The 22,675-nt window shown below is 36.5% G+C and overlaps 1 protein-coding gene across 2 annotated transcripts in view; it reads right to left on the reverse strand.

Moving 5' to 3' along the window:
- PDGFD (platelet derived growth factor D) overlaps positions 1–22,675 on the reverse strand; it is a 254,037-nt gene that overhangs the window by 102,518 nt on the left and 128,844 nt on the right. The gene's annotated exons all lie outside the window — the stretch shown is intronic.

Genomic DNA, 22,675 nt, shown 5'->3' on the forward strand with positions numbered 1-22,675 from the left:
TGTCATTTAGAGTGGCAAGTTCAGCAAAATGAATCAAAATCAGTCCTGTGTCTTGCAAATGCATTATTATTAGTAGTAGTAGTAGCAGTACTCAATCACCTCAAGTAATTTCTGCACTCTTCCTCAAAGAATCAAAATGTAGTAAAGTGTCCTTTGATGCAAAACAGTTCCTTAATTGGTGAGACAATGTGCGGTATTTTATTGAAGCAGCCAAAAAGAAATGAAAGAGATGGAGAATAGAAAAGAGATTAGAACAGGAAGTCCCTAATTTATAAATGAATAGATCGATTTGTACCACAGACCCTAAAATATGCAACTTGGATTAAATTGAATTTAATTAGATAGTTTTCCATAAATTATCTCCTAACTTAAAAAGTACAGGGTTGGAGTCTCACCATGTGAACTGATAAAGGTGAAAATTAGACTCTAACAATGTTAGTTTAAAAATCAGCATGAAAGCTTTTTCAGCCTTCCCCCCTAGTGTTTGCTAATGCACTGAAGCTTGCAATCAATGAGCTAAAGTCCTCCTGGGACTATTAATAGGACAGTCTTCATTAAGGAATTTTTGGTTAACACATGTTCCTAGTGCGAATTAGTCTTCCAATAGCTCACATTAGCTTTCCAAAAACAACATCCACCTGTGCTCAGTCTATGGCCTGCCATTAAGAAACTCAAGAGCAAAGCTGATTAAACATCAGACATTTATTTAGAATTCTCCAGCAGAGATTTTTCTAAGATCTCAGTAGTAATACAAAACCTTTCTGTTTATAAAGATTTGGGGAAGGAGTTGGTTGTTTGCCAGTTACATATCTTTTTTTTTTTTTTTTAACATTACAACTCTTTTTGGCACAAACCAAGATGTTAATGTTACATAAACAGCCATGCTCACAGTAACAATTTAGAGACAATGTTTTTTGTAATCACTTGATTATTCCCTGAGCTCAAAATTATTCTTCTTCAAGAATCTGAGTCCACCAAAAATGAATAAATGAAAAAGTACTATAAAGTCCTCTTGAATACTTGCCAGAAATACTCACCAGGAGTGTAATAATGCCCAAAGTATTATATTGATAATTATTATTCTTCACCTCACTAGATCTTTTAATGTACAAAAATTTGTTTTCTTATTGTACATCAGTGAGCAATCATATTATTTCCTTCAAAATAGCTTGTATTTTACAGGTAGATTACAGAAAAGATGGTAAAATATTAAAATGGAAATAATTTAACTTTCTGAAATGACTTTTGGTCTAATTTTTAGAATATCTGAATCTAGATAAAGATTGACCTAAAATAACCATGCTAGATTTTATCATATTCATATTAATTAATTCTCTGATAATTCTCTTTTCTTCTATGGTAGTCTGTTTGTGTTGCAATATTGCCATTTACATATAAAGAATGTGAAAAAATGAAATAATAAAATTCAGAACTGTGAGGGTGAAGGGAAATGTTGAATGGCATGGTAGAAAGTATTACAATATCTAAGGCTCCTGAATACAGAGATTCTTTCCATAATACTAACTTAACACCCGGAAAACAATAAGACAACCACAATGACAAAAATATCTGCTTTAACCACTGCCAAATATCTCAAAGATACAGAAAGATTAGAGGGAAAATAGAAAAGTCATACCCAGGACTAACAAGATTTAGCATTTTTTCTAGAGAACATTTGTTATAGAAAAACCAACATTTTTATAAATACTGTCAAGAATGAGGATTTTCTCAGAGTAACTTTAAGAAGTAATCAACCCAATAAAGTTGATGCGGAGTTGAACAGTGTGGATCAGAGGTGATGATCACAAAATATCCTAATGCTTTAAATGCTAGTCTGTATAGACAAAGATGAAAGCATTTTCTTAGTCACTTCTGACTAAAGGGCTCACAAATTCCTAGGAGAAAGCTGAGAGTGTGGTTTATCATTTGTGATGTATAAACTTATGACTATATTTAATAGGTACATTAGTTACATATCACATAATGAACATATTGTGTATATTTATAATTACACTTAAATTTTTATTAAATTGTACAGCTTCAGTGCTATTTATGTATTAAATCACTTTTCAATACCAAAGTCCTTGCATTCCAAATCAATTTTTTCACATGTTAGCATTTTAAAATAGGGTACTGTCTTATGATTACTGTTAAATGTAACTGTCCAGCTGTTAGGAAGAGGAGCAAGTTGGGACAGAGTTTTCATAGATTTTGTGAACATAAATTTAGCCATGCGTAGGAGATCATTGTTCATCTGATATCAACTTCAAATATTATCTTTGGTAACATAATATATGGATGAATTACAATGTATTTGGATAGCTGTCACTTGTAAAACATTTATAAAGGTTGTACTACATTGCAGTATGAAAATTTTAAAAAGGTTTTGTGAAGATAAATGAGTATGGAAAAATATGAAATAAAAATGTAAATATACTAAATAAATGAAGAAATAATATCACATCCATATTCTCTGGTAAAAAAAAAAATACTCAGTGCTTTATAGGACCAAAGCTGGGAAGAGGTATTAAAGTAAAAACTGTATTTTGAGTTGTCACTGATGCTCAAGGAAATAAATTCCTTGCCTCTCTCAGAAAATGCAATTAAAAGCAGTAGAAATTATGAAATGTCTCAGAATAGGCCAAATAATTAGTAAACCTATGAAAGATTAATGAAAATGATTCATGCGTTGTGATGGTGCTAAATAGCTACCTATCAAAAGTTGGAGGCTTTCAAGAGAATTACTTAATATCTAGTGATCCCTAACCCAAGTAAGCAGAAAATGATACAATTAATGAAAATTCAGATGAATTCCTAGCATTCTTTGATATTCCTCAAAATTATCTGGAGTCCTAAAAGTGCAATGTTCATTAAATCATAATAACACACACTGGTTCTGAAAAAGGTCACGTTACTTTGAAGCTATGTATCGATACTGAATTACCGAAGTGATTTAAAAGACTTTTGTGATTCAATGTCAAAAAGGCTTGGATTTGGACTTTGAGATAATAAAAGAGATTATACTTTTCTGGATAAATGCATGCTATTATCATTTTATTAAAAAGAGTTCTGTGTGCTTTTAATGCAGATCTTTTATTCTTCCCCAAAGCTATTACTAAGTCAATGCTAGGTCGTACAATGGATGGTGTTCTAGAATGAAACAAGCTTTTAGTTTCCTTGTTAGCTCATGCTAACAAATGTCTTCAAATGTCTTTGTGTAGAACACTGTGTCTCCTCCAAGGACTCTTCCCTAATATTACTCCAATGGAGTAGCATTAGTTAGGAAAGGACAGATTATACTAGCCTAAATCTTAGTGGTTTTAAAGTTTATTTTTTGTTCATGCTACATGCCCACTTTGGGTTGGTGGGGCTCCACTTCATGTTTTCTCACACTGAAATCTGGGAAAATGAAGTTTTAGCACTGTAATAGTTAGAGCTATGCAGGAGAAACCAGGAGATGAAGAACGGCGTAGAAAAACCACATGGCCATGATATGGACAAAAGGCAGGGAAATACCGGGTAGAAGGGCGTGGTTCCCCTGCAAAGGCCCCACCCACAAGCCTGGGCCTGCGGCCCTAAATGAGAACTTCACAACCCTGTTTTCACACCCAAAGGTTGCTCTTTCTGAAATCACCCCAAACTCCACTGGCAGATGAGCAGAGCAGTATGGCAGAGAAGGAGAGAAAAGAAGTGTCTGAACGTTGAAGAGGCAGCTGTACAGGTGGAGAGGAGTTTGGCCTGGGACAGCAGAACTCCAGGTGAAGGTTATCTACCCAATCCATCTCTTTTCCAGCTCCCCATCCTGCTAAGAGCCAGTTCCATCATTCAATAAAACCTCTGCATTCACCATCCTTCAAGTCCGTGTGACCTGATTTCTCCTGAATACAAGAACGCAGGTACCAAGAGGGCAGGGTATAAAAGGCTGTCATCCTGACTCTCCACTGAGCTGGTTAACACTTAGCTATCTGTGGATGGCAACTACTAAAAGAGCATTAATTGTAACACACCCCTAGATGCCACTATGTAGCTGGAGCCCAAAAGCACTCAACCCAGCCTGGCACCCCCTCGCCTCCATGCTCCCTGTCCTGCAAGGGGTTTGAGTGCAGCAGTCAGTCAGTGAACCACACAGAACTGTTGCAAGACCTGTGAAGGGGTCCAGGGAACTTTCCTGTCTTAGCCCGACCTAACTTCCAATAGAGTGGATGCCTGGAAGTAAAGGAGAACTGAAAACTGATGAACAGTTTAATAGTGACTACTTCAATGGCATACTTACTTCCCATATGTAAAAGCATCAGTTGTCCTTTTGTTTTCCAATAGGCAGCATGATTTAACCATACACTGAATAACATCTCATTGTTATTATTGTAAATCACTGCAATGGTGGCAAAATAGATGGTCAGGATAGAAATGTATCTCCAAGCAGAAGATTCATAAAGATTTGATGACTACAGAGGAAGAAAAATGGTGCTGAGCTGCCAAAAAAATACATTTGAGTAAGTGGTCTTGATCTTTGTCAGAATTTGTTATCTTGCTAGAGATAGCAACTAGGTTTTTATTCAGTAGATAAATTAGGATAGTGACAGTAACCTCCAGTATTCATCTTAAGAAGGATTCTGAGCCTCTGTCTATGTTAAATGGAAAAAATGGAAATGACAAATTAACAATGTCTGGCGTGGACCCAGAAACATAGAGACAGAAACATTTTTGCCATCCCTTTATATCACTACTGAATAATATTCTATGTCTGTTTCTCTACATTTTTGCTTTCTTCATGCCTATTCCACAAGATCTGTTCTGGTCTGCTTATGCCTGCAATCCCAGCATTTTTGGGAGGCCAAGTTAGGAGGAGAGCTTAGGCCAGGAGTTTGAGACTAGCCTGGGCAACACAGCGAGACCCCATGTCTACTAAAAATAAAAAGATTAGCTGGGTGTGGTGGTATGCACCTGCAGTACCAGCTACTTGGGGAGCTGAGGCTGGTGGACTGCTTAAGCTCAGGAGTTTGATGCTATAGTGAGCTATGAGTACACCACTGCACTCTAGCTTGAACGACAGAGTGAGATCCTCTCTCCAAACAAACAAAAGGCAAACATGCTTTCTTGTGGGACCACCTATGGTAATCTAGAATCTTTTTTTCAGATGAGTTAGAAGTAGCCTTTAATAAAGGATAATACATACCAGCATTTAATACACCTTGATAAAGATGGGATTGTGTGTGCCTACATTGCTAAAAGAAACCAATTTGTGAAGCCAAATAGGCATCTTCGAGGTCTACTGTGGTTTATGCTAGAAAATTGGTGAGCTTTATGGAAAAAATGACTAACAATATACCAGCATCTGTCTGGCTTCCCTTGGAGCCCATATATTAATAATAATCAGATAGTCTCTCACATGATCAGCAGAAAAGAAATTTGAAGTTATATTCTGGGACAAGACCAAAAGTAGTTCATCACTCTATCAGCATTTATTGAGATTTTACAGAGTGCCTGGTGGGAATTAGGAGCTGCATTTAGATGGTGAATAAATTCATGCTTTCACCCTAAGTATGATCCCACTAGGCAGAATGGTCAAGTTCTCCATTTCTCTGTTGCTGTTATTTTTGCAAAGGAAAAGATAGAACTTACTATTTCCATCATTTGAAGGCTTCAAGGATATTGCTGGTGAATCTGTTCCTCCAAATTCTTAATGTGCTACTTAAAAATATTAATTCATAAACCATGAATACTTGCTTTTAAATCTTACTAGATTTTATTCTGAAGCACACTCAACAAAAATCTAAGTTTCAAATTGAGCTAGAGATACTAATCTTCTGTGAGATTGCCACAAATGCCAAGCTATGAGAAGGCAGCAATTGAAACAAGATTCTCTTTTCTTCTTAGATTGACAGGGTACTGTTTGAAAAAGAAATGTAGATTTTGTTTATTCTAAAGGGGTCTCAGGTGTGAACAAAGCTACATTTTAAATTAATCTGAGAAAAAGACCAATTTTAGAGGCAAGAAGAACTATAAGTCATCTTTCTTGGTATTTCAGAAGAAAAAGAAAACTAAAGACAGCATTACCTTTATAACTGGAATACAAAAAAAGCATTTTAAAGCAAATGTCCACATAGGAAAATAATCTATTTAACTTTATCCTTAAAGAAAACAGTACATTCAAAAGCATGATTTTCTAGCCTACATATGTCTCTACATTAGATCTAGTAACTATGTACTGAATGAAATGGGGTTTTAATAAGTTGAAAACTGAATAAATTAAAAAGCACCAGAGTATTAGTATGCACTGAACTCCAGAATGGCATATTTCACAAAGTTAAAATATCATGTGAGAGTTTTTCATGGTTGTCCAATTTAGCCATTCACCCATTTTCCATTTCTACTTTCATTTTTGGTTAAAAACAGAGACCCAGACAGTCCCTTCATGCATATAAAGAGCTCACATGGGAACAACATTGAATGCCAGCTGGTTTTTACTATGAATTTCATGTTTGTGCTACAGAGTCCAAAACCCCAACAGAAACACATTCTCACAATGAATCAATTTTAAATAGTAGTAAGTTCTCAAAACCTACTTGTTGAATGAATCCTTCTGAAATTTTACACATAGGCAGAGGTCTTTTTATTCGCATAGCATCACATGTTTCATGAATCTGCTGGTCTTATAAAAGCTAAGTCTGGCTGCAGATTTTACAGATGACCAAACTAAAATTGACTGAGACAATAAGGAAAATGTGTCATCTCTCACAGGAAGTCAGGAGGTAGATACTTTCAGGTTTGATTAATTCATGGCTTTACGTGGTAGTCATGGGTTTTTCCACCTTTCTGTTCTGCCATCCTGAATGTGTTGGCTGCTCTCTTTAAAACGTGACAGCAGTTCCAGCTATCTCTCCCTCACAGGGCTGGATTCAAGGCCAAAGGAAAGGCCTTTCTCGACATATTTCTAAATATCTTTTTAAGAAAGTGGAGCCTTTCTCAAACCCCCAAGCAAGCTTTCCCTCTGTCTCATTGGGCAGAATCTGGGCATATTCTCAGGCCTATGCCAATCCTGGCAAGGGGTACAGAGTTACCAAGACTGGCTTGGACCACACAATGTTCTCCCCAGGCTGAGGCCTATGTCCACCCAGGAGGGTAAAAGTAAGAAATAAGGGGCAATAGAGAAGTTGGAGTGGCAACCAATGAGCAGTGATTAGCAACTACTGGGTATGTTTGTGTTTATATCAAGCTTTAAAAGGCCCTTGAAATATGCATTCAACTGATATTTCCTGAGTGTACAAATGCCACTTCAACATGGAAAGGGCATCATAGCCACTGTTCAAATGAAAACATTAATACTACACAGTTGCTGCTTTGAACAGGGTGATTATAATCTGTTTGGTGTAAAGGTGGGATCAGCAGAAAAATCTTTTCTTCCACAATTTGTCATGGAGCACCATTTAAGAAATGTTGGTCACCTTGAAGCAGGTTTTGGGAAGAAATCTCTGACTTTTTCAGCCATCAAAAATTTCTCTGCTAGTCTGAATGTTTGTGTCCCCTCCAAATTCACATGTTGAAATTCTAACCCTCGAGGTGATGGTATTAGGAGGCAAGGCCTTTTGGGAGTGATTAGGTCACAAGGCAGAGCCCTCATGAATGAGATTACTGACTTTACAAAACAGGCCCCAGAGAGATTCCTAACCTCTCTACCATGTGAGGACATAGAGAGAAGATGCCACTTATACATGAGGAAACAGGCTTTACCAGACACCAAATCTGCTGGTGTCTTGATCTTGAACTTCCCAGCCTGCAGAAATGTGAGAAATAAATTTCTATTGTTTAAGCAACCTGGTGTGCAGTATTTTGTTATGGCAGCTTGAGCGGACTAAGGTACCCTCTTTACTGAGATCTATTACATTCCTTGGGTGTTTTTCCTGTTTTTTTTTTTTGTTTGTTTGTTTTCTTATTATCCAGTATATGCAAACAAACACCAGGACATCAGATAGGAAGATTAAACCTCTATCCATTGTAGACTGAGTCACAGCCCACGTTTTAGTCTCCATCTACGTTCTCCAGTTCAAATTTCCAGTCTAACACACAACATATTCTTCATCACTGTTCTGCCCGATCCAACATCCATCTCCATCACAAAAAAGATGGTCTTTCCAATTCACAATACTCATAAATTCCAAATGCTTAAACATGAAACTGTTCAATGAATAATAACTGAGATGTAGGAGTCTTGATGTTTTCCTCCACCTGTGGGATTATTTGTGGATGTGTGACATATGCCTTAAAAGACTCAGTGAAGGGACACTGCTCATGTCTTTATCTTACTACATATGCTAGGGTGCTAACTTTTGTGAGGGAGACATGAAGCCTTGTATATGTATACACATTAGAGACTTACAGAAAGTAGGTACACAGTGTTTAATTTTTAAGAGCATCATCGATAAGACCCTTGGCATCTGCTAGAGTGGCTGCTTTGTAAAGTACCATGACTGCCATTTATATCTCCAGAAAGATTTGAAAATCTACTGCAGAGACTACTGCTGTTCTCACAAGACAGAGATTTTCAGATAAAAAAATACAGTACCTTATGCTATGATAAATGGGAATGGAGGAAGGGAAAGAACATTCTTTGGGTTAAGCATTGTGACAGAAAATTTAACATGTGCCATTTTATTGATTCCACCTGTAAAACTCACCCTTTACTTTGTCCCCCAACCACACCCTGCCCCCCTCCACACATAACCATTTCCCAGACTGAAAGCTTCTGGAAAACAAAGACTGGGACTCATTCAGTGTTGTATCCAAATCTAATGAGAAGTAATAGGAGGATTTCAATTAATACTTATTGAACAAATGAATGAAACTCAATATTCTTGGGGCAAGATACTTCTGTGCATTTACATATCATTAAACAGTACTGAAGAAGTTAAGCAATCAGTCCATTTGTTAACTGAGTAGGTTCATTTGCAGTTTCAAAGTCAGAATTCACAAACCCTGCAGTCAAACCCGTGATGTGATCTTGTTAGATTGCTTCTGTATACGAAGATGTCTTTTGGGGGATCTGCCCAACTCATATGATATTCCCTTCTCTGTTAGTTGCAATCCAGGTTGTCCCCAGATGGCCCTGTTCTTCAGGAAGGAGCCCTGACCAGCAACGCTTGCACCAGTCACTGTGCTTCTTGCCCTCATACATGGCCCCTTCTGCTTCCCTCTCATGCCCCAAGTGTGGTCTGCCACTTCTTCATCTGTTAAGTATTTCTAATCCTGCCTCTCTTTCACAAACTGTTTTGATTATTTTTCTCATTTAATATATTGTGTAGTATTAATGCTGTTGCCAATTTGTGCCTCTTTCCTTACTGGATTTTTTAGTTCTTTAGGGAAAGAGCTATGGCTCTGCTCCTTGATCTTTGTCTTCCAGCCACAATAGTCTGGCATGTCCTCCTCTGCTCCAAGCACTTCCCTGCCTTGGGACCTCCTTAGAATGCAAAGGGTGTCCTCTGCAAAGAATGCTCACCTTCTATCTCCTCACCAGGAAAACTCTTCTCTTACTGGGCATCATTTCTATCATTGCAGGTAACTCTTTTCCTTAAAAACACACATTCTACTTTGTATTATATTTGTGGATTTTATTGTTTCATATCTGGTTCTTCTAGCAAACAATAAGCTTTGAAAGGACAAGGATCATATTTGTCTTGTCCAATATTGTATGTCCAGCACCTAGCACAGAGCTGGCATACAGAAAATGTTCAATAAATGTTCACTGAATGAATTCATCTTTGAATCTCAAATGTATAAAATGCATTCTTTGGGTCAAGCATTGTGACAGAAAATTTAATATGTGCCACTTTATTGGCACAAATGAGTCCCATTAATATCTGAGAAGTAAATTATTCAAGGATAATAAAAGAAAAAAAACTATTCCTCGAGTCAACCAAATTCTGCCACATTATTACTTCTACCCATTTAACCAAAAACTATTAACGTATTTATTTAGCATGTATTATTTTGTGCAAAAGTACAACGGCAGACACGATAGGGTTAGGGAGACAAAAGACATAAATGTAACAAAGTGAGATATACAGCTGGAATATCAAACATACTTAATTCTGAACGCCAACTCCAAAAATGTTAAGACTCTTTCTGAAATAATGTGTTGAAAAGTTCTCTGAGGCTGTAGATACGATCTGCGGGAAATATTATCATGTATAATTATTAGTTTCTGTTATGAGCATGGAAGGGAGACAAATGGCTGCACACATGTTATATTTTCTGTGTTTATTATAGAAGGGTTGACATAAATGAATTTTAAAAATAAAATGTGCTTGGAGTGTTCCCTACTACTTTCTAGTTGTGTGTCTTTGGGAAAAAATTACCTAATCTAGATGTCAGTTCCTTCATCTACAAAATAGTGATAACATTAACATCTCCATGGGGCTGCTGTAAGCACCAAAAATAAAAATATGGAAATGTTTTACTAAATGTAAAACAGTCCACAAACGTCATTAAGCTAAACAGATGCACAGAAAAATAACACCAATGAGTAAATAAACACCAAACAAATCTCTAGGCAGCAAACATTTTAGGAGTTCAGAAGATGGAGAGGCAGTTTCCTAGGCCAATTTATTGCTTCAGAGAGTAGAAGCAACACACTAGTAAAATGTAGGGATAGAGATATATACTTAATGCTGCATTTTAAATTTGGCCTTCCTTGACACTATTTCTAGAAATGTTAGGCCCTGCAGCTATTTCATTAACTTTTTTTCTAATAAGTTTGAGATGACTGTGACTGTCAACATAATAATGAAAATATAAACTTCATAAAGTATGACCTGATTCTATCCATTTAATCTTTCCCAAAGCTATTACAAATGATTTATTGATAGGTTCTAAATGGAAGTAAAAGATGAAAGATATGCTTCAATCCAATAAGAATGAGATAATATGTATGACAAACCATATAAATATTAATAATAGCAATATATTTTTATTACATCACATATGTATTTTAAATAGGTAACTTGTACACATTAAGGAACATAATAAATGTTTTTAGAATATGATAGAAGAGGCACTGGAAAACATATTTTTCTATTTAGGGCAATGACTATATTTTGGGAATACTGGGCTTGGAAAATAGACGTATTTTATACTTCATTTTTCTTATGCATTTACATAATTGCCAAATTTCATGTCTATCCTAATATTACATTATTACCTGCATAGACCTGTGCTACTGGTCAACAATTCTGTTGGAATAGTTTCAAACAGAAAGGAACTATAATGCTAATATAAAAGTACCAAATTCATTATGTTTTAACTTCAGTTCTGAAAATGTGTATAATCTATAGTTAGTGAAAGAAACAAAATCCTAGATTAAGGAATACATTTTTCTAGACAAGCTCTTGGATAATGCTACTCAAAGTGCCTGACTGCTATATGAAGAATACCTTAAGCCAAGTTGAAAATCAAAACATACTGCTTCCTTCATTGACAATTTCTTGCTCCATAAAAAACAATTTCAGCAAACTGAATAATGTACCTGGGGTTATAATTAATCTACATTTGGTACAACTGCTTTATCTTTTTGTGGACCAAAAGCAAAGGGTTCATGCAATGGCAGCTAGTCCATGGATCCCATCTGAGCTGCACTGGTCTACAGAAACTCGGAATGGATTGGTTCTCTTCAGAGTGATCTGCTGAATAACTAGTCTTACTAGTCAAAGAATTATTCTACAGCTGCCTTGCACAACATTGTTTTGAGAGAGAAAAGAGGCCAATTTTTAAGTGTATGATATAGAAGGTTGCATTATTGTTCGAGTTCTTCATCTTTCTATGGTTTCCACATTGTTTGCCATGTGACTTTGTAGTACTCCCTCTGTCAACCACTTTATTTTCCTGCACCATTGATACTGAGGCTGGGAATGTGAATTGACTGAGACAACAGAATGCAGGCAGAAAGAAATGTTGGGTACTAATTGTGCTCCTAAGCCTTCGGAGTCATCCACTGTTTCTGTTTGACCCTCTTATGCTTCTGCTGCTGCCATGAGAAGCACATGTATTGGGTAGCCTGTTATGCCAAAGATAAAAAACACATAGAGCAGATCTATGTCCAACCTGACTCTGGGAGCCAGCACCATCCAATCCTAGTGTAGGTCTGTCAAACTCAACTTGATCTCAAACACAAGAGAGAAAAAATGGTTTCTGTTTTAAGCCACTGAGTTTTGGGATGGTCGTTATACAGCTGATTATGCTAATAGCTAGCCAGTTCACATTAGAACAGCACCTTCCAAAGCTTGGGTGGAAGAGGGCTGCTGAGATGGATAGCATTGGTGGGGGAATACTAATACCTTGGGTACAGGCATAGAGGAAGGAGTATTAATGGCCAAGTTTATGAATAGCACATTCAGGCAGGTGTTAAAAACCCATCAATTTCACAAGTGCTAAGAATCCCATCAGGACTCTAATACAAGGAAACAACCATTCTTCCTTATTTTCTACCCCAGTTAATGTAGCAAAGGACAAAAAGAGAACATAAGCACAAAGACCAGTACTTCATTAATAAAATAAGAATGTTTCAAACTGGAATATAACAGAGATTTTAATCATTTACAAAAGAGTAGGGATTTTAACCTAATAATAGAATGCTAGCAGGTTGAAATATATTGGGGTCTACTCTTCAGTTTGTTTTCTTAAAATAGTTATGCTAAAGTAAAAGTAGAGTTTGTACTTCACACTGTGGACTCAATTGATCTACAATCCTTCGTGTTCTTCCTTCAAGTTCTAATATAATGAACTCCACTGGGATACTCTTCAAGATTAATAGTTGGACTCAACAGCCTTAAAGAGTCAATTGCATTAATTTACATAGACTCTGTGCATAGACTGGACAAATAGGACTTCTTATAGGATAATGCTTTTGTAATTATTGTTTGGAAGTATGACATTACAGTAACATAAAACCTGCAGCACAAATAAAGAATAGATTTTACCCCTCCAAATTCCTAAGGTCAATTTCCAAAATACCTGACTGCAACCACATTAGGGGAAAGGAAAAAAATTGACCTTACAATTTACAAAAATAAAAGTGATACGGTATTTTGCCTCAGTTTGTTTTTACTATATTAAGCCAAAATTTAGTATATATATTTGAACATTAATATTTAGAAAATATTATATATGTATATCTCAATACATATACACACACTATAAACATATTGTGTGTGTACATATATATGTGTATACACATACAAAATTTAGTGTGTGTGTACATAGATATATATGTACATGCATACACATAGACACACACTCTAACTTTATAGGCTATTTTTGTTGGTAAAGTTTCCTGAACACTATGTGAGTAATAACTATAAAAAATATAAAATTTGTGTTTTTTTCCTGAAAGGTTTATTGGTTTGCACTTCCAGATAGTGAAAAATGAAAACGATGGAACAATGATTGCCCAAGGAACAAAACATATACACAAACCTTTGATTTAGTAACCATAGCCAATCTCTGTGGTAGCTCACTTAATAAAGTGGTTACAGTCATTTTGGGGGGGCTCCCCAGGGTGAAATGTTCCACTTTTTATAGCTTTGTATATAATTAAAAATCTGCTGCAACTATGACCTTGAGTATCTCCTCAAAAAACGTATAATTAAATAACCAGAATCTCTAGTAAATAACAGCTGCAAGGTAAGCAACAGAAAATGCCATCTGAGCAGTATTTTATTTACATCTTTCTGAACTACAAACTTCTTTGCTCTAATGCTTTTCAAATAGAATGTCATCCATCCTGGCTTTACAGGGAGCTCTTGATATCACAAGCTTCAATGGCCCTTTTGCAATTAAGGTGAGGTATCTGCCATTTCACTCAATCCACCAAAGACAGGTTTATATAATCATTCCAGAAATGTTCCTTCCTACTGGGTAAGATTTAAGAAGTGTTGATTTTGAGTAGAAGAGAAAAAAGGATGTTTATTCTTTATATCCATAGTTCTGGCTTTAGTATATAAAACCATGCTATCGATCCATTCTTAGTAAATTGTACAATTTTTCATACTGTCCAGTGTTACCATCATGTAAACACAATCTATTGTTAAGAAATGTCACATAACTTTTTCATGAAACACATTATGTAGCCATAGAATAAGGATTAAGTAAACATGATCTGGAAATTTGCTCAGCATTTTTCTTCCAATGATGAACTATTATAGCTACCAACTATGAGATGGAATTTTACAGGTTGGCAAGAAGCCGATCACAGCTTATGCATTTACTGAAGAACTTCTAGGACCAATTTCCCTGTTATCGCTAAAAGTCTACTTCAGAGCAAAATGACCACAACATGTACTTCTATCATTCATTAGCCATATTTTAATATGCAAACATTGCTAATATAAGAAAAAAAGGTGGACAAACTTGGGACATAATGACTTGCATTAATATGATGCCAAGCATTTCCCCAACAGTTTTTCTTTAGGTAACCTCTTATAAACTTAAACATATGCCATACATGTAACATTAACTAAAGCTCTCAGGAAAAAATGTCACATGACTGAAGAGGTGCTTTCCTTTGGGAACCTGGTAAACGAAAAGGTCTCATAAAATGTTTAACTTGGCATTGAGTATCAAAAAGAAGTTTTTATCTTGGGCTATAAATTAGGATAAAATAGGTATATCAAAAGGATTAATATCTCCAAGTATAGGCTTTAAGGATACATTTGAATATGAAGGTACCATGCAAAAAAAAAAAAAGAAAGAGCAGTTTTATTTGTCAGTAATCATGCTGCTGTAGACAATCCACATGTGAAAGAAATGGTCAGAGCACATGAATTTTCTTCAAGGAACCACAGTGAGTTGACTGAATTGCATACAAATAACTGACACTTAAGCTGGTGTACCTCTAATATTTGCTGATACAATCACACAACACATAATGTTTCCCTCAATGACAAACTGCATGTAAGACAGTAGTCCCATAAGATCATAACATTGTATTTTTACTGTACTTAGGTTTAGATACACAATACCATTGTGTTCCAGTTCCCTACAGTATTCAGTACAGTAACACGCTGCACAGCTTTGAAGCCTAGAAGCCATAGGCTATACCATATAGCGTTGTAGGTTATGTAGCTTTGGGTAAGTCCATTCTATGATGTTCACACAATGATGAAATCACCTAAAGATGCATTTCTCAAAAGTATCCCTGTCATTAAGTGGTGCATGACTGTACTGTCAAAGCAATGAGATGGATACATAGGTCTCTGTCAAAAATGTGCATACAAATGACCTATTTGCACATGTAAGTGTCAAATCTGTATAATCTCTATTGAAGAACAGCTCTCAAGAAGTTGTGGGCAGAATATGAAGCATGTCCTACCAAGTTACATTGCTCAATTTAACTGAATATCATAAGTGATTGATACTTTAGAATAACCCCCAAGTCAATGCTATGTATATTTTTCAGGAGTCAACAGGATATCAACATTGAGATCATTCTTTCAAATGTAAAGAAACTTTTGCGCAGAACTAAAAGTGTCAAAGTGGGGACTCAAATCTTGGCACATCCAAAGCCCATGCCCTTAGGGCTTATGCCAAACTGTCAGTCTGATACATTTTATTACATATTGTAATTACCAACTATATAAAAGCTTGAGATCTACTGACAGGCACTTTTAAAGCTGAATCAGCCAATTTAGAGCAACAGCTGACAACACTGTTACAGAACATGCAGACTTAATAAAAGCTACACACCAAAATGGAACCTTGACACAGGCACCAAAATTTTGACCAGATGGTATGGGGTTCAATTGTGTCTAGCTTTCCGTCAAATCTACATGAATTGAGACTCTAGAAAAAATTACTTTAGAAAAACAAACACAACACAGTGGATACAATGGATAAAATATAAAACCTTCCCACTCCTGCCAAATTCAGTTCTGGTTTGTTTCTCCCCAGAAGCTGACATTGAGACAAGGATGTAGATGCAGGCAGTCTTTATTTGAGAGGTCATCCCAGGAAGTATAGGTGAGAAAGTGGATAGACTGAGACCAGGATAAGACCCCAGAGTTTCCCCTAAGGGTATGAAAGCCTCAGCATTTCCTCACTGAGGTGGCCTGAGCAAACCTCCCAAGGGCAGAGAAACTAAGACCCAGGGGCACTGGAAAGGGGAAGGTGTCAGCATTTGTAGGAACACAAACGTGAGCACAGGGAGATGAGGCAGGGCAGCAACGCTGTCTGCTTCAAAAGAAGCAGCACCACAGAATCACAGGGCTGCTTGTTCACTCGTCTGCCTTTCTAAAGAAGTGATGAGTTTCCAGCCTCTAGGAAGCAGAGGTAACGTCTTTCTAAACCTGCTGTCCTTATTTTGACCTTTTCTCTTGGACTCACCCACATATCTGTTAGGCACCACATGGGCTCTCAGATGGTCTTTGCATTTCTGCACCCTGTGCTGGGACAGGAAGGGTGAAAGCTGGGGTAGGTAGGGCTGTGTTCCTGCTGCTCCTGCCATTGCTGCTGTTGCTCCCCACTCTGCAGCCATGGCTGTAACACTATCTTCTCCTGACCTCCACTTGATGAATACTGTATCAGGAGAGGCTAGTCTCTGCCCATGAAAGTACCTATATGTTTGCTTTCCCTTCATGCTTCTCAGACTACGCTTTCCTTGCCTTCCTATTTTGATCCTAATCCATGCCATCTGGAAAGGAAACCTGATCCTTGACCATTCACTCCAGCAACAGGGAATTAATTGTCTTCTAATAGTTTCAGAAGTGAGGTTTCTACACCTTAAGATCTATTGGTGAGTGGAAGAAAATACTGGACATTTAATTTGTACATATATTAACTAACCCATTTATAATTTCCATCCATTTTATATCTTATGTTATACAACATGACATATAGTTTATAAATATACATATATTGAGTGTGACCAAACATTTTTTTAAACCATGATGCACACCACTAAAAAAGCTTGAAGCACCAGATTTGAGCTAATTCATCTGTTATCCCATGACCACAGATCAATGACCTCTGTCAAAATCCCATTTTTAAAAACTCCAGTTTTTAAAAGAACATTTGGATGCCTGCTATCATTTGTCTAGAGCAGTCCCCTAGGCTTGAAAACCTTATGGCCTCATGGTTACAATGTCTAGTCCAAATTACTCTGGGTATTCACTGTGAAATGTTTGAGCTGCTTAACTCTGTAATTTGTTTTGGGGATTTGGTTTTTATAAAAAAAAGCCTTTGAGGGAAGTGTCCTGTGGACTGAGACTCTTTCATTGTTCCATCCAACAAATAAACTTACCCAACAGTGATTCCAAATAGTAACTTATAGGAAAGACCATACTTACAGTCTTGATGTCAAGTTCAACAGTTTTATTGCACACAAGGTAAGCCATATTAACCTAACTTAATATACTACGCTTTTTCATTATTCATTAATGATGAACAGATTGTCTTTTCATTGTGTTGTGTCTGCTTAACAATTCTATAAGCACCTTATGAAAAAAGACTGTCATCTACTTTATTTAAGCTCCAAGAACACCCTGCAGACTGCTATGGTTAAAAATGACATTCAAGAACATGATACAATCATATGCAATGAAAGGATGTATTTATTCAACTTTTGAAAGTTACTCCCTGGTTTTGAAACAGATTTGGTGATCAAGATTGTTGTGAACCATCTGCGGCATCCTGGAATGAATGCAAGATTGAAGGGAGCTGTGACAGTTCTGACCTGGTCCTAGTCAATAAGGAGTTAAAAATTAATCTACATATGTTCTTTAGCATTTACGAATTCCATCCTCTTGTCTTACTTTTCCAGGTTATTAATTATTGTTTTCACTCATACGAGGAAAAATGACGTACTTTGGTAGAGTGCTTCTCTATTTACAAGACAAATTCAAATTATCCATTAAGTCCACAGCAAAATCCTATGGAAAAGAGATTATTGTCATCATGCTCATTTTACATAAGAGGATAATGAGGCTCAGATAAATTAATGCTTTGTCCAAGGACATTCAGATAAAAAGTGACAAATCCAGGGCACGTAAGTTCTACTTTTGTGACTTTAAAGCCACAACAGGCTTTCTATGTCACCGACTTGTATCTTATCCAGTTCTTGTGTGTTTATGTGACTATTTTTCCAGAACTGCAGATATAGAATACTGTCCTTTTATAACAAAATAGAATAACATACATTGAATAAATTTTGATACTAGTTTTTTGCAGATGCCTGTATTTTGTTGACTCTTTTTGGTTACCAGGGCAGATTGAATTGATATTTTTCAAAGAACAGATCTCCTGGCCTTCTTCGTAAGAAGTCATAGCTTAGAGCCCATTAGATTAAAAAGCATAGGCCAGGCATGGTGGCTTACGCCTGTAATCCCAGCACTTTGGGGGGCCGAGGCGGGCAGATCAAGAGATCAGGTGATCGAGACCAACCTGGCTAAGATGGTGAAACCTCGTCTCTACTAAAAATACAAAAAAATTAGCCGGGCGTTGTGGCGGGTGCCTGTAGTCCCAGCTACTCCAGAGATTGAGGCAGGAGAATGGCATGAACCTGGGAGGCAGAACTTGCAGTGAGCCAAGATCGCGCCACTGCACTCCAGCCTGGGTGACAGAGCGAGACTCCGTCAAAGAAAAAAAAAAAAAGCATAGCATGGATTCCTTTTTCTTAGGAAGGCAACTTGTATTTAGGATAATCCTAGTTGTTTTAGATTAAAAAATCCAATATCATAAAGGGGTGATCTTACCTAACACTATAACAGAGAAGGTGCAGACCTGAGGCTAACTGCTACATATATTTGCTATATACATCCCTACGAACACAAATTATGCCTCTTAGTTGAATTTGTCCTCTTTTCCGTTTTTGTTTTTGCTTTCCGCCCCCAACCCCCTCCGCCAGGGGCTGGCTTGTTGCATATTGAGGAGCTGATAATCCTGTTTGCTTTAAATTTTCTATAAAGAAATGGTCTCAGAGTCCAATTTTAATATCAGAAACCTCAACTACAGTGGGGCTTCATTTTTTGATGTCAGTCTAATGCCAGTATACTACATTTGTGTAAATAGTAATTTACAAGTTATCCTTGGAACACTGGGTTTCTTGTCTCTTAGCCACAGGCAGGAAGGAGCCACCACAACCCTACATTCTAGATAAAAAACACCGCAGTAAGAACATGAAATAAAACCAAGTCTTTGTTCACAGTTAATAGTGTTTTAAGTTGTTTTGAAGTAAAAAAAAAAAAATGCAGAAAAATAAAAGACAAAAACAGTTTTTTTAGAGCTGCCTGAGAGATTTCAGTTCTATTTCATTTAAGGCTTGTAAAGGAAAAAAAAAAAAAAAAAAAAAATCAATGATACTATCTTCTTTCTCTTCAGCATCATAAATTGGTTCTCTGATTTTGAAAGCTAGAGCACGTGGTTACTCTGATTAGTTCCTGTCCTCTGGAGGCCTCCAACGACTTCTGTGAATAAGTAGCACTGAAATATTTTGCCAATACACAAGTAAACAAAAGCATATCAGCCGTTAAGCACATTTTATGAGCTGAGTGAGATGGAATATTCATAAGTGTAATGGAACAGAGGATGGGCATGGGAGTGCCACATCTTTCAGAATAGAGAGACAACCTGCAGAGACATTAATGTTCCCAAACCATTTAAAAAATAAAATAGAATATGCTATGGACTAGATACCATTGGGATGGCCTAAGAAGGAATTCTCCTTCTATACAGGCTGCTAAATTTAATTTTTCTGAGAAAAATAGGTGAGTTGATTCACATTTGTTGTTTTAAAAAGCGAAGCTTTTGTTGATCAGGCTTTGTTTTTCATTTTCATGGTTGGAATACAATTAAATTCTATAGACAGATGGGCTTTAGCCATGCTAATTACTATGGTAATCAATTAACTCAGCTGCTGTTTAGACTAGAGAAAGCTACATAAACAACAATCTGAAATTTTGTCTTTTGTAAGACAGTTGTAGAAACATTACCTATCATGTACATAGTTCATAAAATATCTAAATGACCATGTTGTTATGGTATACTTTTTAAAATTTCTTTGGAATCTCTCAATATGCTCTGTCCTATTTGGAAGGTAATAAATTTCATTCTACAAAGACTGGCCCAAAATGTCACCATAAATGAATGATGTGACGTATAAATACCTTTTGAGGTGTCTTGGCCAGTGGCTAGATCTTTCCTGCTTGGATGGACTGCATGCTATTACTCTGTACACTAAGGTTAAGAGTCTCATGTCACAGAGGTGAGTGTATGTGGATAACATGGAAAGTGGTCATTTTGAGAATTTTTATTGTATGATAGGTAAGTGTGTAGTACCATCAACACATTCATAAAGTTAAACTATGATATCCACTAATTACAGGCCGAACATCCTTAAACCATAAATCTGACATCCAAAAAGCTCGAAAATCTAAAACTTTTTGAGTGTCAACATGATGACACAAGTGGAAAATTCCACACCTGACTTCATAAGAGGGGTCTTAGTCAAAATGTGAGTTAAAACTTTGTTTCATGCACAAATTATCATATAAAATTACCTTTAGGCTAAGTGAATAAGGTGCATTTGTAACACACATACATTTCGTGTTTATACTTAGGTCCCATTTTAAAGACATCTCATTGTGCATAAGCAAATATTCCAAAACTTCAAAAACTCTGAAATTTCAAACATTTCTAGTCTCAAGCATTTCAGATAAGGGAAACTCAACCTGTATATACATTCACATTAAACCAACCATAAATAATTTTGGAGATCCCTGATGCAGACAGCATCCACCTAGTTTCCAATAAAATATCTTAACAGGCTGGAGAATAATGAAGACCAGGTTGAAGGGCAATGAAATGCCAAAGTCTTGAAGAAATCTTCATGAACTCTAAAGCAGATGAAGGTGAACTGAGAAGAAGGCCATTCAGATTTCAATTCAGGGCACTGCACAGGCTTATCCTCATGAAATAAAGACTACCTCTTCACTGCCAGAAAGAAACATAGCATTCATTATTTCTTGTCAGTGTGAGGAAATGTTAGGATGAGACCATCACTTTTTGGGAAGCCCAGACTACTATTCCTTCCCTATACCAATCCTACCATTTTAATGCATCCATTTGGTTATAGATCTACCAGGAAAAAATATGAACAGAAAAATGTATGTTCATGTGAAGAGAAAGAGGTCAAGCAAGTGGTATGATACATCAAGGAAAGGATAGCTCCTTGGAACCCAGACAGGTACACTATAATCATGGTTAAATTTACCAAATCATTCTTCCAGGCCCACTTCAGTGACACTTCCTCCAGTGAGCATCCTGGATAGTCCCATTCACTCCCTGCACCCCACTTTATCCCAAACAAATAACCTCTACCTCCTCCTCTAAGCAACCACAACATTTTATTTACACATTTCTCGTAACTCATTAATTTATATTACACCTTATATGAAAATTAAGTCAAGATGGATTAAAGCCTTAAATATAAAACCCAAAACTATCAAAACCCTAGAAGAAAATCTAGGCAATACCATTTAAGACATAGGCATGGACAAAGATTTTACGATGAAATCTCCAAAAGCAATTGCAACAAAAGCAAAAATTGGCAAACAGGATCTAGTTAAGATAAAGAGCTTCTGCACAGCAAAATAAACTATCAACAGAGTGAACAGAAAACCTACAGAATGGGAGAAAATTTTTGCAGTCTAAATATGACAAAGGTCTAATATCCAGGATCTAAAAGGAACTTAAACACTTTTACAAGAAAAAAACAAACAACCCCATTAAAAAGTGGGCAAAGGACATGAACAGACACTTCTCAAAAGAAGATATACATGTGACCAAAACATATTTATAAAAGCTCAACCATCACTGATCATTAAATAAATGCAACACAAAACCACAATGAGATATAATCTAACACCAGTCAGAATGGAGATTTTTTAAGTCAGGGAAACAATAGATGCTGGTGAGGTTGTTGAGAAATAGGAATGCTTTTACCCTGTTGGTGGGAATTTAAATTAGTTCATACTGTGGAAGGCAGTGTGGCGATTCCTCAAGGATCCAGAACCAGAAATACCATTTGACCCAGCAATCTCATTACTGAGTATATGCCCCAAGAAATATAAATCATTCTATTATAAAGATACATGCACACACATGTTCACTGCAGTACTATTCGCAATAGCAAAGACATGGAGTCAACCCAAATGCCCAACAATGATAGACTGGATAAAAGAAATGTGGTACATATACATCATGAAATACTATGCAGCCATAAAAAAGAACGAGATCATGTCCTTTGCAGGGACATGGATGAAGATGGAAGCCATTATCCTCAGCAAACTGATACAGGAACAGAAAGCAAAACTCCTCATGTTCTCAATTATAAGTGGGAGATGAACAATGAGAACACATGGACACAGGGAGGGGAAACAGCACTCACTAGGGTCTGTCAGGGAAGGCATGGGCAAGGGAGAGCATGAGCAAAAATAGTTAATGCATGCTGGGCTTAAAACCTAGGTGATGTGTTGATAGGTGTGGCAAACCACCATGGCACATGTTTACCCATGTAACAAACCTGCACATCCTGCACATGTACCCTGTAACTTAAAATAAATTAAAAAGAAATAAACACAGATATATACAACAACAATAAAAATAATGAATAAATAAATAAATAAATATCTGAAGA

This window comes from Trachypithecus francoisi, unplaced genomic scaffold (assembly GCF_009764315.1).
Source record: "Trachypithecus francoisi isolate TF-2019V2 unplaced genomic scaffold, Tfra_2.0 Lachesis_group8, whole genome shotgun sequence".
Classification (NCBI taxonomy): Eukaryota; Metazoa; Chordata; class Mammalia; order Primates; family Cercopithecidae; genus Trachypithecus; species Trachypithecus francoisi.